Source organism: Diadema antillarum, unplaced genomic scaffold, assembly GCF_040938485.1.
Source record: "Diadema antillarum isolate AM-2024a unplaced genomic scaffold, OU_Dant_1.0 seq00003224_RagTag, whole genome shotgun sequence".
Taxonomy (NCBI): Eukaryota; Metazoa; Echinodermata; class Echinoidea; order Diadematoida; family Diadematidae; genus Diadema; species Diadema antillarum.
In genome coordinates, this window is record NW_027273809.1 from 133,830 (window position 1) to 148,408 (window position 14,579).

Sequence of the window (14,579 nt, forward strand, 5' to 3'; positions counted from 1 at the left end):
TTTATGGTTAGAGGATAACCCATTGAATCTAAAATGGGTGAAATCATCTTTGAATCTCAGGTTGGACGATATGGATAAGCAAAATTGGATTGCTGAAGTTAATAGAAACCGTTTATGTTTTAATTCTAAAATCTTTAAACAGGAGGTTGGCTTGAAAAAATTATTTATTAAAGTTGGATGTAGTGGATAGAATAACTTTGTGTAAATTTTGTTGTGGGAACCACAAGCTGCGTATTGCTAATTGTCGATATTTACCTAATCAAGCACCAGAATTATGTACTTTATGTAATTTGCAGGTTCAAGGGGATGAATTTCATTACTTGTTGGTTTGTCCTGGCTTCAGTGAAAACAGCGTAGGCATTATATTAAGAGGTATTTCTCATGCCGTCCTAAAGTTATTAAATTTCATCAATTATTTAGTAGTAGGAGTATTAAAACGTTTTGTATTTAAAAAGAATTTGTCCAGATTTTGTAAGATAATAATGTCGAAGTTTGATTAGAATCATTTTTAGTAGTGCCAAAACTGTGAAGTGTGTCAGTTGACACAGTGTGCTCTATTTGTTGTTAAATCCTGCCAAAATTATATTACATGTATTTATGTGTTGTGACTGCCAAAGATTTAATCTTTTTTATTGTGTGTTTTGTACTCATTGTATTTCTTCCATGCCCCGGGAGGGGCCGTTTTAAGAAATAGAATTCATTGTCATTGTCATTGTCATTGTCATTGTCATTGTCATTGTCATTGTCATTGTCATTGTCATTGTCATTGTCATTGTCATTATCATTGTCATTGTCATTGTCATTGTCATTGTCATTGTCAGGTGGGACAACCCGAATCCTCGCAGCTCGACAGAGTATGGGTCGAGTTTTCAAGTGCAGGCAAGTAATATAAGGAGGTTAGGTTATACATTTAGTTTAAACGAACGCTCCCATGGCTGGTGAGTATGGAATGGAGGTCCGCTTGGGGGAAAAAATGAAAACTTCTTCCTTATAGCTCCAAACGCCCCAAATCTAATAGAGGTGTGCTTGTTTATGTTCTTTGTTTTATTTTACGTTAAAAAAAATCTAAATCCATACAAATAACTTTGGCAGGTCGTAACCCCTCCCACTCCCGTTTCGTTGGCGGTTCTGGTTGAGAGGCTTCACTCTGAGCGAGATATCTTGAGTGGAGAGCATGTGGACCCAAAGTCGACCATGACCGTAGGATACTTGGAGGAAGGGTTTTCCAAACCCGCTTTGTCTGTAGAGGCTCCCCCACCTCCCCCTTTTTTTTTTTTTTTGCACCATGCATAGGAATACATGGGGTGTCACCACTTTGCCCCCCACATTTTTACCCGGAAGTGGCACTAGAAAAAGATGAAACCTTAGTGTGGGAGCGCGGTAAGGCCTTGTTAGTTAGCTGATGAAACCCGGAGGTGGCAACAAATGTATAAAGTGGGTCCCCCACTTTTAAAAACGTGGCGCCGGCCATGGACTAGGATGTTAGACTTTGATATAATTTGACAGGTAAATAAGAAAATAATGGATATAACATGTGAAATCAACGGGCAATGGAAGGTACAGTACTGTGGAGGGAGGGAGGAAAAAGACACTATCACAATGCCAATACCAGTGTTATTACTATCTACAATGTATGCGTAGTGCTCAAAGTGGTCAAGGGAATATGTATTGAAATATTGTTCCAAGAGTTCTCTTCTGAAGTTCCATATTAATTCCAGGCAGCGTATATCTGAATTAGTCGGGCTATTGCCACTTTGTTTTGGCGTAAACCCAGGTAAACGGGCATTGGTGCATCCGGGATACTACTCCAATTCTATGTTTCGTAATGTATAGAGATAGTTATGAAAGGGTTAAAGGTGCACTATAGATTAAGGTTGTTAAGTATGATCCGTGTTGGAAGAAGGGGTGTTCTGTGTCCATCTATACTCACAACACTCAGCAAAAAAGAAAGAAAGAAAGAAAGTAAATACTTTTTCAAGATTATATTTCTCACAGATTATTTGGCTAAAAGTTGATATATTATGTACCATATCAAAGATAATATATCATGTACCATATCAAAGATAATTCAATTGGCTATCAACCTGGTATGTCAACAAAAAGGAAAACTTTACACATGAGTGAACACCTTTGTTTTTCTCGTCCAGGGCACAAAAGTAAAAATTGCAAAACAGCAAGTTGTCATTCATGCATAGGTGCTCTTCCATATAACAATAAGAACAAACAACAAATTTCACACAAAACAAAACACGAATTAAGCTGTAAAATGAACCTATGATCTCTATGATAATCTTTAAAGCTCAAAAGATCAAGGAAGGCTAAAAATGATGGAGGAAAATGAAGAATGTTCGGTCAAATCGAGATTCAAATGAAATGAGAGAAGAAGCAATTATTATCAAAAATGGTAGAAATTTTAGTTTTTTTTTCATATTAGGAAATTGTAAATAATGTTTGGTTCTTGAATTTATCTTATGAATTCTTAAATCACTAAATCAAGACAATTTTGTTCTGTAAATCATGTTAATGCATGTTACTCCCTATGTCATTTAAAGTTTGAGTTCACAGATAACTCTCATTTTCCCCCAGGCCTTTAGTGTCCCACTTTGTTTCTGTTTTTGTTTTTGTAAACGGGGTCTAAGAACGCTGGTTTCGTACGGCCTTCTTAAGATCTTACGAAATTGTCTAAAAATCGTTCGTACGGCGTTCGTACCAGTTCTTGTAGGTATTTGTGACCGAGCCATTTCTTTTTTTTTTTTTTTTGCTGAGTGGTAGTAAAGGAAGTGCCATTGACATGGGGCTAATTTTGTCAAGAAGATATGATAGGGTTGAGAAGTCAAATTTAGTGCTTTGGCCAGTAGATGGCGTTGTGACCACCAGGTTGGCGTCGGCTGTCTATACCACAGAACTGCGCTAGAGTTCTGTAGTCTATACTTAAAACTTACTGTACATGTATAACTGCAGCTGTGAGGGTGGCCTATAATCTAGGCGGAGGATGCAGCTATGGTCTTTACTGTCACGCTAAACGTCTGATGCGGCGAGACTATTGTCTTTGCTAAGCGATACGTCTGTGCGGCGAGACTACAAATAGTGGATACGGGCGAAGCATCAGACGTATTGCTTAGACCTTCTATTTTTTTTTTTTTTTTTAGGAAATAATGTGTATACTAGTAGTCTCGCCGTATCAGAAATTTAGCGTAAGAGCAAAGACAACTATATTAGCTGCATCCTCCGCATGGATTATATTATAGGCTATTGTGAGGGGTGAGCTGGGGCGGAGAGTTGGCCGCCCTTTCTACCATTTCAAGTGACGTATGTTTATAAACACAACAAATGAGATGTCTTCCTAGAAAGCTCCTGAACAGAATGACTTCTCTCGTCAAACAGAAACTGCTGAAATTAAAAGAAAAGCTCCAACTGCTGCCAACACTAGGTATATTACCTCAAGTCATTCTTTAATTCAATACAGGAAAATATATGGATGTGTGTAAAATTGCAGTAATGAGACTAATATTATCCTGGATATTGCTGACCTATATCAAGTCTTTCTATGGCTTCGGGGATAATCGATACAAGCGATTCATGCGAGCCTGTCCATACGTACAAATGACAACGAAAAAATCTACCCAAACCACTTTTAGTTCTTGCTGAAAACTCCATTATGTATGACAGACGAATGGGCTAGGTATAAACAGACTGGGGTATAGTTTAAGGGAATATCATTATTGACTTACGGCGTGCACTTGACACTGCGGACCATTCTATCTTTCATGCAACACGCAGGGTATTTTGTTGCGTCCCGGATTGTGTAAAAACGGCCGTTGCCTCATACTTTAAGCAATTGAAAAGAGAACGCATTGATCGTCAAAGAAGAGTACTTGATCAGAGAATTGGTTCTCAGGCTACATTATGTACCCCACTTCATTTTCAGATTATGTAATCAACACATCGAAAAACGGTAAATATGCAAAAATATGAAGTAATTCATGAGTATGCAGACGACGCTGCATAACTTTCAATCCATTGTAAATTAGAATAGCATAGGTTGGCGAATAATTTTGCTCAGGAACTCGAAAAGAAATTGGTATGAATATAAAAAGTTAAGCTCATGATGAATCTGCAGAGGGGATGCCGTTAGGTTGCATCACAGACAAACAAGACTCGCTATGGCAAAAAGGAGTCTTGGAGGAGTGCTTGCTAGCTGTAGTCTCGTCGGAGAGCATGATTGTATGCATATTTTACATCTGTTTGAAAATATTTGGAGCAAACCTTTGTCAAATACACACATTAATACGATGATTGGAATCTGACGCCTAAAACAACAGGTTATAATAAGTAGTACTAAACGCTATACTCAGAAAGGATAATATACAGGCATAAAATTAAAACAAGTGGAAATTTCGCAAGCTAGCTCTATGCATAAGATGAATGCTTTATATTATATAGTGATTATCAAAATATAATGGTACCAAAGTTAAATACAGGGCACAGAAGATCATAATACATAGTAGCACTCTGTACTGTTTTTTCCTTAACACTGTAGAAATCTCCCTCAAAATTTTGATTTAAGTTTTTTTTTAAATGAAATTTCAGAATAGGTTTCAACAGAAACGAACCATCTATCAAGCTGCATTTTTACGTCGTTAGGAAAATTGGTACTTATAAGCTGTTACCCAGTCAGCGTGTGAGCACAGATACATTGATAATATGTCATAATCATTTTCCTATAATTGTTGTTAAAAAAGTACAATTTCCATTTTGGTAAAGGGGAGCTTATCTACTCGGCAAATGGGTTTAGACTAATTGGTTAAAACTAGATTTGTCTGATGTGTGATAACCAATTAAAGGTTCAATTTGTTTAGATGCCTTAGTCATTAGCTACTGGTATTTGACGCAAATTAATCAATTCTTGCGTCGTATCGTTTTTATCGTAACTGCATGATTGACAAATTGTCCTTCATCGACATAAATAAGCACCAATCATTCATTGTTTTAGTAGCCATAATAGAAACACATGTCCATTCATACCCGGGCTGGATACGACGCCTGTCGACCATTTAGGAGATCGTGGATTCGAATCCAACCCGAGATTTTGTGGCTTGAAACGTTCACTCATAGAAAATTTTCAAGTTTTCATGTTGTCGCAGCTCTGTATAGAGCTCCGATCTTATCTTCGAACTTTCCGGTTATGTGACCTGGCATAATTCAGGCCCCTCCGAGCCTGGATGCTGGGGTGCTTCAGCACCCATTACGTTGTGGATGAGGGTGCCTAGCACCCCTGTGAAGATTTAGGAATCACACCAACGTTCGTGTGTACATGTTCTTTCTCCTTTTTTTTCCTTTTCAATTATCGGTTTCTTCAACTTTATCATTAACAAAATTTTACAAAGAAAACACTTATTCAACATATAATGAAACTAAGGGTAAAATTTTGACGCCGTGGTGTAACGCAACACAGGCTTATCAAAATCAATGAGCAATGTAACTTGTATTTTCTCGTGCAGAATGTTTGATGGGGTTGCAGGATTTGACACAAAAAGCAGAGTTTGAAAGCGTCACAAGCCTGAAAGAAATCTCTAACCTCTCATAATACAAGAGGTGCAGGTGCAGGGAGGGGGAGACTGGGGACAGGGCGGGAGATTTCTGACCCTTGTTTACACTTCATTTAAAGTTATCTCTCTGAGGGAGTTGAATTCCACATATCAGGTCCATGATGTCTGGAAGCTTTATGTGCTTAATATGTCTAAGTATTATTCAAATTAATATTGTTGCACGTTGCACATACCTTTTATGGGTATGAATGCAAATTGCTATTGTATGAAAAGAAATTTAGAGAGTACTGAGGGAAGCATTTTGCAATGACGTTTATACAGAAGTATTTGTAGAGGATTTCCAGCATATCTTGAAAATATTTAAGCGATTGAATAGTATTGATCCGTGTGTGAGATATGACCATTTTGTACAAATCCTAACCGTTTTCTTTTGTATTGTATGATCCGGTTTGATTTTACTACAGTTCCCTATCAGTATTGCATTAATTGACATGCGGTATACAATCAATGCATTAAAGGGAACGGCAACAATATCGGCAACAATATGATTTTATTGAAGATTCAATCTCCAATGTCCTAATGATCGTGGTGTTCCACAAAGTTCTGTTCTGGGACCACTGCTGGTATACATAAATGAATATATATTATATATATATTATATATATATATATATATATATATATATATATATATATATATATATAATGATTTCGTAAACTCTTCTATTCTGTCGTAAAAATCTAAGACAATCAGTCAATGTTATGAATTCAGAATTGAAAAATGTTTTCATTATGGTTCAAAATATGTGTAATAAATTATCTTTAAACAGACGTAAAACTCTGTTATGTCTTTCCAAACTACTCGTAGAAATGTGAAAATATTGCAAATGTTATCACTGATGTAAAAGAATATGTCAATTTCTTGGTATTATTACAATAGAAAGATTACATAGCGCCAACAAGGAAAGGAAATTCACTTTTCCAGCACAATGAAAGAGTACTTGAGTAACCGCTTTCAGAAAGCAGGGGGAATAAGTGTTACCCCTAACATATGTCACTATCAAGTTGATTGAATGTATAATTTTCATGGAAAGTGGATTTTCATTGAATTCCCTTTATATTTTCTTTATATTGCAGTCCACTCATACGTCATAACCTCCAGTAGTCTCCTTACCCAGCAGTTCCAACACCAAAACTTTAAAAATTCATAACTTTGCATCGATTGTCCGATTTTCCCCAAACTTTCACTGATGTGTTCTACTAATGTTACTGCTTTCACTCAATCCACATTGCTCTTTGGGTTTGAATTTAAATGCCAGTAAATGCCATAAAAGGTGAATGTTCTGACAATGAATAACTAAACTTAAACAATATTTCTATTCCTTTCTCGCTACGTAGAAGAGAACACATTGTTTGCATGCTTGTTGGCGCTATGTAATCTTTCTATTGTAATAATACCAAGAAATTGACATATTCTTTTACATCAGTGATAACATTTGCAATATTTTCACATTTCTACGAGTAGTTTGGAGAGACATAACAGAGTTTTACGTCTGTTTAAAGATAATTTATTACATATATTTTGAACCATAATGAAAACATTTTTCAATTCTGAATTCATGACATTGACTGATTCTCTTAGATTTTTGTGAGAAAGCATAATGCTCGTGTTATGAACGAATGAAATGAACGACAGAATAGAAGAGTTTACAAAATCATTAATTATATAATATCATTTATGTATACCAGCAGTGGTCCAAGAACATAACCTTCATGGAACACCACGATCATTATAGGACATTGGAGATTGAATCTTCAATAAAATCATATTGTTGCCGATTTAAGAGGTAACCATTATTCCTTGACCAAAATATGACCCGTATCCCTTTATTGTACATTATAATGAAGTCAAGGATTATGATCAATCGTATCGAAAGCTCTACTTAGTTCCATGAATAAAGCAATACATTAGTATGTGATTTTTTAATAAAGAATTTATGATTTTATCTAATAGTTCAGTTATTGCAAAAAATCGTACAGAAAATTTTTGAAGCCAAATTGAAATGGGGTGAGAATCTCGTTTAATGACAAAATAATCCAAACCAATTTAGTCAAACAATTTTAGTTCAGTATTTTTTTGACATGCACGACAAAACAGAAATAAAAAGGAAATTTGTAACTTGAGTAGGACCATCTTTTTCCTAGATTGGAATTACTTTTGCTAACTTTTATAAATCAAACATTCAATAGCGTATCCGGGCACTTACCCCCTGGGCAACTACCCTCCGGATAACTACCACCCGGATAATTACCCCCCAGGTCTATTCCCCCTTAGGGCAACTACCCCCCGGACAACTACCCTCCTAGGGCAATCACCCTCCAGGGCCATTACCCCCTAGGCCAACTACCACCCGGTCATCTACCCTCCTAGGGCAAGTACCCCCAAGGGCAATTACCCTTAGGACATCTACCCCCCGGATAACTACCCCCTGGTTAACTACCCCCTGGATGACTACCCCCCGGATAACTACCCCCCAGATAACTACCACCCGGATAACTACCCCCTGGATAACTACCCCCCGGATAACTACCCCCTGGATAACTACCCCCGGAGAACTACCCCCTGGGTAACTACCCCCCGGATAACTACCCCCAGGATAACTACCCCCCGGATAACTACCACCCGGATAACTACCACCCGGATTACTACCCCCCCCATAACCATACCCCGACCCCCCCCCCCCACCCCCACCCCTCCTGATACTTACCTACTGGACAACCCTCCCTCCCCGCCCTCCGAAAGTTCCCACCCTTTGTAATTTTTCCAGAAGATCATAACACCATATCAGAAGATGCACCTTTCTCTTACACTGTCATCATTTACTCTTTTGGCTTGTCATTTTCTACCGTTATAACACATTAGAAGATAAACATAAGAAAAGGAGAGTTGATTTCACTGCAATTCATATTCCCTTAACATTAGCGAGGGACCCTTCGATATAAAGCCATAATTTCTGATAGGATCCGGGCACGGTTTTATGAAGTCAGTCCTGACAAGCTGTCAGTTCCACACAATTACCAATCGTTGTAGGTCGATCAAAGCAGGTCCATGGTAACAAGTCGGTGACTCGAGCTTATAAATCAAGCAGAACCCATGGTTTTATTGAAATTATTAGAGACTAACAAGATGTCGTAACTGGCAACTTTTATCAAACGGTGCCCTAATTTGTCATAAGAGTAAAATTACAGCTTGTTTTACATACAAGTAGAATTGTGCTAGTTTTCAAATCAAATGTTCTCGACACTTTATGGGGAAATCCAGTTCAAATATAAGTTAGTCTGATTAGAAAGAGTAAAATATTACGAGTTTAACGGTATTTTTTTTTTTTTTTTTTTTTACAAAACACCCCTAGTTGTTAACGAAGTCTTTTGTCCTGCACCCTCTTTTTTAATAGATCTATAGAGAGTTGTAGTTGACAGAATCCTTTTTACATTATAGGGCTGCTCTGTTTTATCCCGGCCATTTCAAGAGTATTTTTTTTTTTCACAAAAACTTGAATCCTTCTTGGAATAACATGCTCTTTAATATTTCGTAAGGGGTTTCTAATTTTCTCACCCAAAGGATGTTTAAAACCTGAAGTTAGGTCTCGACCAAAATCAGACGATATGAAAAAAATGATTTTTTTTTTTCAATTCAAATAGCAAACGTTGTTCGAAAATAAAAATGAGAGACGTAATTTTCTGGGGGAGAGTTATTGTAAGAGGGGTGACTGTTTGGAGCCTAATTTTAATAAGGAGTAATTGTCAAGGGAGGTAATGCTCTGCGGTGATCATACCAAGGAGGTGACAATCTCTTCCCACATTCTTGATATACTAGTTGTTAATGCCCAATGATGCAGTAGGGCAATTCTGAAATGAGCGTTAACGGTATAACAGTAAAATAGTTACAAAATTGATGAAACAATGCAAAGAAAGCAAATTAAGACAGAGACAAAGTACACAAATAAAGATACAGTGCACTCCCGTTACAACGAACACGGTTATAACGAAATTTCGTTATAACGAAGCAAAACGTCTGGTCCCAAAAGTATCGCCATTAAAGTCTATGGTACAAAATTCGCTTATGACGAAGACGGTTATGACAAAATTTTCGTCATCACGAAGTCTTTTCTGAGCACCACTGACAAAGAAAAACAAAGGAAATGTGCTCCGTTATTACGAAATGCGGATCGCATTCGAAAATGCGTAGCGGAACAAGCATTTTTAAAGCGTCTCTGCATGAGCGAACGCATCATTGAATGTTCACTCCGTGTATCACGCACAGTTTCCGAGGGGAACTTGCGTTATTGTAATACAATAATCTGAATTCAGATAAGGTTTGTTTCATTGTTCCGAAGTCCTTTAATACAAAACACACAGATTCTGATACAACTAAATGTCCGTTAGTTCGGAAATGAAATAGGGTTTGTTATTGAGCACATTTTGGCCTTATTCCAAAGGTTCGTTAATCCGATAATAAAATATGGTCCTTATTCTCATTCTTATACGGTTCGTTAGTCCGAAAATGATAGGAATTCAAAACGTTCGTTAATCGGAACATTACAAAAAGTATCGTTAATCCATGGTGGAAAAAGGAGAGTACACTAACAAAACTTAAGAACTGCAATCCTTATAATCGTCTTAAGATAAATAAATCTTCGAAATAACTAACCTTTCTCATTTTTTTTTTCATTAACAAAATTTCTTCGGAATAACGAACCTTATTTCATTTTCAGATGAAAAAGCTTTCGGAACAACGGGCTTTCTGAATAGTGAACCTTTCTCACTTTTTGATTTATAAACCTTCAAAATGACGAACCTCATTTCATTTTCAGATCAACGAACCTTCGGAAAATGAACAATATATCATTTTGATCTAAATTATGAACTTTCGGAATAATGATTCTTCAGAAATGCAAACCTTCAAATAAACAAACCATCGGAATCCCGGGAATGGCGAAACTTTGGAATAAGGAGCCTTCGGAGTAACGTACTTTAGTAAGAAAAGAACCTTTGGAATAGGGAACTGTAACCAAATCCTACACCGTCATTTTCTACACATGTGTGACAACACAAACAACTTTATGCTTTTTTTAAAATGTAATATTTAAACGAAATTAAAAAGGTATTCTCCCATCTCACATAGCCTTCCAACGTATGATGAGGATTCAACAAATATATTTTTTTATGCGTGGTTTCCTTCTTTTCGTTATACATTGCATATTATATTTGTTCGGTTATAACGAAATTTCGTTAAAACGAAAAAAAAAAACTGCCGGTCCTGAGCATTTCGTTTTAACGGGAGTGCATTGCACATGAACACACACGAGATAGATCCCTTGTAATGAGAGAAAGAGGAAAGGTGAGTAATGAATGACAGGAATAGACTACCTTCACGGTGGACAGAGAAAAGCGAGAGGGAAGAGGAAGATGATGGGTCAAAACCAGGGCACGTTAGGCATGAGATATAAGCTCCTCAAAATAAAGAAGTGTTACATGGAGTTGTGGTAAACGACAGACGATTGTGGTTAAAAAAATATTGCAAAAAGTATAACTCATTCTGAAGTGTAACATTTCTTCAAAATGTCTTTAATGCAATGGTAAAGGCATTCAAACTTAAAACTTCTTTTATACTATACTATCAAGAGAAATCCGAAATTTCGGAGCAGTAAAAGAAAATACAGATTTAGCGAAAATAGTTTTGGTTAAAGGCATTGACATTTCACTGGATTACCGGGTAGGATATGAAGGGACAGCTTCGTGTTTTATGAACATAGAGTCAGAATACAGAGGGAGAAATTAAGCTTGTACATAAATCGTCCTAAATGCAAACGATACAAATCGTAAATCCTTAAGATGTTGTTTTCATAAGATGATGTATCAGTATGGCATCTCCGTGATTCCTGTCAAATAATACAAAGAACTTCGTTTCCTGTAGTAATGATATCCTTTTTATTAAAAGTAAGAGTCGGGGGGGGGGGGAGGGTGGTGTTGGGCAATGACCCGGGAGGTAGTTACCCAGGGGGTAATTGACGTGGTGCACTGTCCTAGGGGTAATTTTCCTCTTGATAGTTATAGGGGAGGGGGAGTTGTAGGCCTACTTATCCGGGGTAATCATCCATGGGGAGTTATCGGAGGGGGTAGTTATTGGGTGGAAGTTATCTGGGGTCTAGTTATCGGAGGAGGGGGTAATTAACCTGGAGGGAGAAATTAAGCTTGTACATAAATCGTCCTAAATGCAAACGATACAAATCGTAAATCCTTAAGATGTTGTTTTCATAAGATGATGTATCAGTATGGCATCTCCATGATTCCTGTCAAATAATACAAAGAACTTCGTTTCCTGTAGTAATGATATCCTTTTTATTAAAAGTAAGAGTCGGGGGGGGGGGGAGGGTGGTGGGGGCAATGACCCGGGAGGTAGTTACCCAGGGGGTAATTGACGTGGTGCACTGTCCTAGGGGTAATTTTCCTCTTGATAGTTATAGGGGAGGGGGAGTTGTAGGCCTACTTATCCGGGGTAATCATCCATGGGGAGTTATCGGAGGGGGTAGTTATTGGGTGGAAGTTATCTGGGGTCTAGTAAAAGTTATCGGAGGAGGGGGTAATTAACCTGGGGACAATTATCCTGGTGGTAATTATCGGGGGGGGGGGGGGTGGTTATCCGGAGGGTAATTATCCGGGGGGTAATTATCCGGGGGGTAATTATCCGGGGGGTAGTTATCCGAGGGGTAGTTATCCGGGGGATAGTTATCCTGGGGGTAGTTACCCAGGGGGTAGTTCTCCTTGGGGTAGTTACCCAGGGGGTAGTTCTCCGGGGGGTAGTTATCCAGGGGGTAGTTTTCCGGGGGGTAATTATCCAGGGGGTAGTTATCCGCGGGGGTAGTTATCCAGGGGTAGTTATCCGAGGGGTAGTTATCCAGGGGGTAGTTTTCCTAAGGGGGGATTGCCCTGGGGGGTGATTGCCCTAGGAGGGTAGTTGTCCGGGGGGTAGTTGTCCTAGGGGGTAATTACCCTGGAGGGTAATTGCCCTTGGAGGGTAGTTGTCCGGGGGGTAGTTGCCCTAGGGGGGAATTGTCCTGGGGGGTAATTATCCGGGTGGTAGTTATCCGGAGGGTGGTTTTCCAGGGGGTACTGTTCCTAGACCCATTCAATAGAGCATGATAAGTTAAAATTGTGTTCTAATGGTAAAAGTGTACTAGAAATTATACGCTCTAAAAGATTCGTAATGACATCACTTCCTGCAAACTTTGTTTTAAATCTTAATGTTTTGACTACTTCAGATATTTCATTTTCGTCTGTTGGAGTAAAACACATTGTATTCTGATTAGGTTTGGATAAATACTGTGTATAGAATTTTATTTTAGCAAGTTATTTGGGAAGTTAATTTAGAGGACCAATATTAGTACAAACACAAAACAAAAAACCAAAACAAAGCAACAGAATAAAAAGCTCATCTGATTTCGGTCGGGTTAGTATTTTATTTTTTCATATCAGCTTTAAGATTATCTGAATTATCATATTCTTTCCTTGTCTTTATCATTTTGTTTAAAATATTTCATGTTGCATTTAGATTTCCTTCAGCACTAAAGACTCATTCTTTAGAACTTCATAATGATCTTATTGCACTTTCAACTTTATCAGGATTATACTTTTTGTATCTAATAAGATTTCGTTCACATTAATCAATATCTAATTCATAGAGTTTATTACGTTTTTTAATGGAACGTAAAATTCCTCGAGTAATCGATGGGGTTCTGATATATATTCTGATAATTATATTTTCTATCAATGTTGTCCATAAAATGCGCTCATCATGCGATATTAGTTATATCAACATTGAAGTCTCTAAAAGTATTCGCCACTTAACTGGTGAAAATCTGACAGTTGTCCCCTCCCTGAATTTTTAACCTCCCTTTTCTTTAGATTTGGATGTTACCATTTCAGTTAATGTGATCAATGAAGGAAATTACATACAAATTATACAGAATTCAGTTTGATTTATTACCCTTTGTTTTGTACTAATGATTGAAGGTAAGCGTCATGCACCTCCACAGTCTAGAGTAGTACACACTGAAGATGCACACTGGGAGCAAGATATAACAAGACAGACACCACGGTTTGGCCATTTACATTTCTATGAATCTTCATTTTTCCTCCTTTCTTGATTAACAATTTCCAACAAGAGTGTGCCACAGATCGTAAAAGTTTGATTCGAAAAATGAAATAGTTCTCACGAGGGGTATAGTGGATACCCCAGCCACACCCTCCCCTACCCCCCCCCCCCTCCTTGGTTGTTCTGCTCAGATATCAAATTTTCAAATAATTTGATCAGTAAAATAAGAAATCAGCAATTACAGAATTCAGGTGGTCGGTGTTTTGTTGTTGTTTTTTCAACTGAAATAATTAACCTTCTTTTCGTTTTACTTCATAGACTGATATATTTTCCGCGTACAAGTATGTCACCAAAAAATGTGCGCCAGATCGTTAAATTTCAATTCCGAGAATGCAAAAGCTACCTCGTTTGGGAGGGACCCCCCCCCCCCCCCCCCCCACACACACACACGCCATCCCAAGCTCGGTCGCTGCGCTCCCTCGCTTGCGTGTTCCGCCAATTTTCCTTGAAAAAGAATGAATGAATTAAAAAAAAATCCTGAATATAACCATGTCTGGCACATGTACCCGAGACTGACATAAAAGCGTGGAAACGAAAAGTGGAATGACAAGCACACAAATCACACACCACTGTGGTCCTGATTTCAGGACTCGCGATCGGTTGGTATAATGAATACGTGTTGGGAAATGTTCTGGCCATTGTGAGAACGGCAGAATTAAAGCTATGTTCTGACCAACGAAAGATGGTGTTAAAATGGGTCTAGGGCAATTACCCCGGACCCTTTAAACAACAACAGACTCATTATATAGGTGTTAAAAGGGTCGAATGATTATACAAGAATTTATAACTATGTGTCAACTTGGCAACTGCGGTGGT